The sequence below is a fragment of the Arachis ipaensis genome, chromosome B6 (genome assembly GCF_059453495.1).
Source record: "Arachis ipaensis isolate K30076 ecotype BB chromosome B6, ASM5945349v1, whole genome shotgun sequence".
Classification (NCBI taxonomy): Eukaryota; Viridiplantae; Streptophyta; class Magnoliopsida; order Fabales; family Fabaceae; genus Arachis; species Arachis ipaensis.
In genome coordinates this window covers 69,412,636-69,418,635 of record NC_142441.1, presented here as the reverse complement: position 1 = coordinate 69,418,635, position 6,000 = coordinate 69,412,636, and positions in this window count along the sequence as shown.

Below are 6,000 nucleotides of genomic sequence, written 5' to 3'. Positions count from 1 at the left end.
AAATAAATAAAAATACACAGGTCTCGTGAGCACAGTGTTAGTACATCACTGTCACAAACTCACATTCCACCGCTCCACTTTAGGTGAATCCAACAGAACCAAACAAGGCATGCAGATGCAATTTTAATTTTTCTCAAATTATTTCATGGACCACATTTATATTAGGGCCAATGCTACGATGCTGAAGTGAAAAAATTTCAACATGTATTGAAATGAGGTGGATACCTCTTATGAAGGACGCGTGGTCGTGTTGATATGATAGAATGAGACACGGACTGAGTGGCATTAATAGGACGCAGAAATTTGTCGAGTGTTATGAGGCAATTAAATGAAAAAGTATGTTTAAATTAACTGCTTAATCATTTTCTTAATTTTGGAAAGAGTTGGGTTGGTATTTATTTATGCAGTTGGGCTTTTTTTTGCTAAATCCATGAATTGGACTGATATTGTATGGAGATGATCCAAATTAAGTCATAGTCATATATATAATAAATAAGTTAGCTGTTCGGGAAAAAAAAAAAAGAGAGAGAAAGTTAGCTCATGAATTGTAGAGGGAAAAAACGAGTTAGTTGAAAAATTATTGCTTAATAATCACTGGTTGCATCACATTGAAATTAATTAAATAATTTATTCTTCAAAATATTAATCTGTTAACAATGATTTATTTCAGTTAACCAAATAGTAACATTGTCAGTCATTTAAGGAAATAGGGACTAATTTATTTTATTTTTAAATCACGAAATCAATTTTTTTTACAGTATTAAGTTTGAAATAATTTAATTTATAGTCAATATTTTCAATATAACGCTAATAATTACCAATTTAATAAAGCAAATTTTTTTTTGATAACCAAATACACATAAGTAACAATATTAGAATATTACATGCTATCCCGTCCCAGCAAGCAATGGAGACATAGGCTGTGTAGAGTCAGAGGATATACAGTCTGTGTTAGAGAAGGGGATTTATGTGGTTAGATTTATTCATCCCTAATGATGATGATTATGATGTTGGGGTTTTCGGTGTAGGCCCAACATATGAATTTTGTTATGATGTGGGATGGGCTTTTTGGTTCGATTTTTCGGTAGGTAAAATTATGAGTTAAAATTTTTACGAGTTGGATAGAGAAGAAAAGTTTTGGTAAAAAAGATTGATAATTATAACAGTAGAAAACAAAAATACAATGGTAGTTGCTAGTAATTGGTTAATTTAGAAAGGAAAATATATAAACGAACTCGAAAAAGTAAAATAAAAAGAAAAGATGTAACTCGAAAAAAGTAAAATAAACAGAAAATATGTAACAAAATAACTTAGTCAGAAAAATTATGATTAGAATTTAGAATATTGTTCAGAGTCAGTGTCATTTTGATAATTTGAAAATTAATAAGATTTAACGATTGAAAAAATTAGAAAATGAGAACTTTGGTTTGAAGAAAGAATTGTTTCAATTAAAATATAAGTAGATGTTTATTAAACCAACTAGGAATGATAAAAAAGTATCTACGTATTTTTAGAGACGTTAACAGTAGTTGTCATTGTTAAGTATGAGTTAATATTTTTGTAATTTATAATTAAAAAATTCTTGAAGAAGTCATGGTTGTTGTCCATGTACGTTTGTGTATTTTTATATATTGTTTATATATTTATATATTATCTGGAGATGGTGATAATGCATTCAAAAGCGGGATTGAAAAACCTTATAACCGAGTTTGCCGCGGAGTTAGGCGAACTATATAAAATTTATAGAGTTTGCCGGAGATATGGCGAAGTTGCCAAATTTTATAGAGTTTGTTGGCGGTTCGGCGAACTTGCTTAAATGCCAGGAAAAAAGAAAATGGGATTTAGGGAATTAAAGTTCATAAATCATGTTGGGAAAAATTAAACCCTTTTTTCATTTAAAAAAAAATCCCTTAGGATATGCATCTGATTAAGCAAAATGTAACGCTCAACACAAGACACACCTAGCAAGTGATTTGTGATCATATTCCGCGAAGGCCGTTTCTACCGTGCTGTAGCCGTTATGTTTCAGCAGGCGATAAACTGAGCTGGAGGCATCTTCTAGTAGACGCGTATTGATAAACTCCGCACGTACGCCGTTCTCCTTCCCGAGCTAATTATGCATGAGACTGCATGTGGTGCTTCACGCTCCTCGCTGTGCTTGACGCTGTCAAACCGAGGACAGACAGGAGGGATGCTTGGTGCAGGTAGAGATTGTACTGGAGCGACAAATAGAGGCTGAAGAAGATCCAGAAGGAAAGTCCAAAGACAATGGGAGGCAGAACGACCGACAGGCACACTTTAAGCGGACCTACGGAGGCTACCATCATAGGAAGTAGCTGATGGGTTAAGAGAAGTGTGTTCTCGTAAGCCATGTCGAAGGGGCAGCTGACCTCCGTGTAGGAAGTACAAGAACGACGGACAAAGTACATGAAGGTGGAGAAGGTTGGCCGGCTAAGAGAGCTTGTCCGAAAACACCTTATGCCGGTCTTCTGGACGGAGCAGACATTTTTTGGTGCAAAGAAGTTACGCCGGTTAATTTGGTTAGACGTGTTGTGTAAGAATTACGTTTATGTAACCTTCAATTCTAATATACGGTTTACTTCTATCTAATTTGTATTTTCTTGCAGTGATCAATTATGTATGTTAAGAAAATTATATTTTGATTTCACAATAGTTGCAATATTTACTCTGGTGTCTCTAAGTTTCAATATTGTCCAAAGTTAGTAAGAGTCTTACTTGTTCGGACGATTGGCCCATGAGAAAGGAGTCGAGCCCACTATTCTCCAGTCACCCATCTTAAGAAGATATATAGTCTCATTATGTTCGGTATAGGAAATTACGTTACATTACCTGCAGTAGTGGTATTTTCCAACATATACTTGTACTATTTAATAATGAATCGGATGTAAAGTAGTTAAGAAATTATTGAAATTTAACAATAATTGTTATTTCATTATAAAAACAAATTAAAAATACGTATTCCAGGCTAAATATAGCAAAATATATTTTATTCTTGAACCATATTATTTAATATGCAGTCTGATACTCTTAAGATATTATGGAGAAAATGAATTTCGAAGTTAACTTCTAAATCGGTTATTATTTTTGTTTTGTAGTTTTGTAAGAAGTAGTATAAGCTAATCGTTTTAAAAACCGAACCGGACTGGGTTGGTTCAACCCGGTTAAAGGAGAACTGGTGAGCCAAGCGATCCGAGTAAGCGTAAAGAAAGCAATTGGCAAAGAACCGGTTATTGTACCGGCCAAACTGAAGTTAACCGGTAAATAGGTAAAATAAGTAGGTTTTTTTTATGGTTTTTAAAGGTGTAAAAAAGAAAAACAAACCCCCGGTAAGACAGCCCAACTGTCCCCTTTCTGTCAGAAGAAAATCATAAAACCCCTTTGTATCTCCATCCGAGTTTCACGCCGCAACCACCCCGTTCACTTCCTGCGCCGCTACCAACAACAGTAGTGTCACGTTCTTGGCTTCATAGTAACCCTCAAAGCACAATTTGAGCGTTACTATCTGCCGCCGTAGAATGTCCGCCGTAAAACGCCGGCGCCATAAAAAATATGGTGCTGCTTCATTTGTTTTTCGTGTTTTTTGGGTTAATGTTGGAGTATTTATGTTAATGGATGCTGGTACGGTGTTAAATTTTTTATAATTATTATGTTGATTTTAAGAGATTACACAAAAAAAATGATGCCGATAAGTACTACACGAAATTTATTTTATTTGACAATATGTAGCTGATAAGATTTTTTAAAGGATTTAAATTTAAATTTTTGATGACCGAAGTTATAATTTTTAAGATGTAATTTTTAGATAGTTTATTTAGTTGAAAATTTATTGAATGTACAAAATTAAAAAGGACTTCTTCATTTTTTATAATTGTATGTCATATGTTAATAAACTTTTTGAATCCCAGTTAAAGTATGAATAGACTAATAAACCGTTGAGTTGGTCACTCTATGGATTCATTTGGTGGTTCGATTTTTGCAACCTTTTATAAAATACATATTAAAATATGCTCATACATTGCGAATAAACTGAACGATAAAGTGTGTGTTTGGGTTAGAGTTGGTTAAACTGAAAATTGAAAGAAATTAATTCTGTAAAATTAATTTCGAAGATAAGTGAGTTTGTACCCACATAATTTATGTTTGGCAATTCTATATTAAAATTAATTTGATAAAATGAAATTGTTTGGATAATGTTGGTTAAAATCACTTTTAGATCGATAGTTAGTAAATTACTGAAAAATTATAATATTATTTTTAAGTATATTTAATCTTTTTTTATAGTTCTTTTAGTATTTTTTTTATATGATATTTTTTATAAAGATATGCTTTAGTTTGTTATAATTTTTTGAATAAAAGTTAATACTTATTTATTAACTTAAAAATAACATATAAAGTAATATATTTTTGCAGTTTGTATGAATACTATGAATAATCCTAATTTGTGCACTGTTTTGGATTCTAGTTTTTTACTAATTGTGTTTTTATTATTATTTAGGATAAATTTTTTACTTAATTTATCAATTTCAGTAGAAACAATAATACATATTATAACAAGTTAGAATAATAAACAATGAACAAGAAATATAATAATAGATTTTACAATGTGAAGAAAAAAAGAAATAGTATAATTTTTGGAGTAGTCTCAGTATTCTTTTATTTAAATGTATTTAGGACCGTCAAATTTTATTACTTGTGATTCTATTTTTTATGTAAAATTAATTTCTTATTTACGTTATCATTTTTAATAAGATCACTAATTCATATTATAATAGAATTACAATAACAAGAATTAATTGAGAATCAAAATATATAAAAATACTACAAATTGAAGCAAAAAATAATTATTTTATATAACTTAATACCAATATGAAAATTCTTTTGAAAAAAACCAATAATGATCACGAAAGGTGACCTCATGTTGAAGTGAACGCATATTTTTTGCTTCCAATACACGCACTTTTAAGCTACAAAATGAAATCTGCGTTTAGAAGAAAGGGTGTGTTTGGGAAACTCGTTGGAAGAGAAGAAGCACGTTTCGACTTCTTGAAAGCGTCAACTTTTGGTTTGGCAAATTTTTTTTTCATGAAAGCAGAAGTGATTTTGATACCGAAACAAACGTTTACAAGAAGCAACTATTTTTAGCTTCCGTGTTTTCCTAACGAGCTTTTAGCCATGGATACTTACCGTTTATTTATCTTTTACCAACTTTATCCTTCATGTATGTTATTATATTATTTATAAAATTCTTGTTATTTCTATTTATATTAGCTATATTTTTCTATTATTTATTGTTTTTATTTTTTTTTAACTTTTTGTTTGATATTATACACTTTTATCATTGTGATTCTTGTTTATTATGTTTGTTATTATCTTTTTATAATATGATTTATTGATTCTATTAGATAAAGTAAATTAAACAAAAAACTAACTATAGATAATAATAATAGTAAAAAATTATAGCATATTAAAAAAAAATACCAAGAATACTAAAAATATAATAAATAAATAGATCATAAAAAATTTTCAGATTTGTTTCAATAACTATAAAGTAAAAATTTAATTTTTTAATTATCTTTAGTATTCTCTGATATAATTGTAATTCTCATATACTATGTTTTAGTGTAATTTTTTACAATATAGATTATGATTCTATCAAAAAAAATAAATTAAATAAAAAATTAATCATAGATAATAATAAAATTATAAACGTTGGATTCCAAAGTAATACTAGGAATAAGATTTTTGAAGGTACTAGAATAAGAATACGACGTAAAAAATACTACAGTAACATTCTTAGTTAATACGTAAAAAAAATATAAAATATTTGATTAAATATTCTTTTTTATATATATATATATATATATATCTAAAATTTATATTGATTTATTTTGATTTAAAAATATATTTTATATATTTTTATATGTTATTTTTATTTTAGTAAGTAAATATTCTTTAAAAACCTTGATGTAAACAAAATTC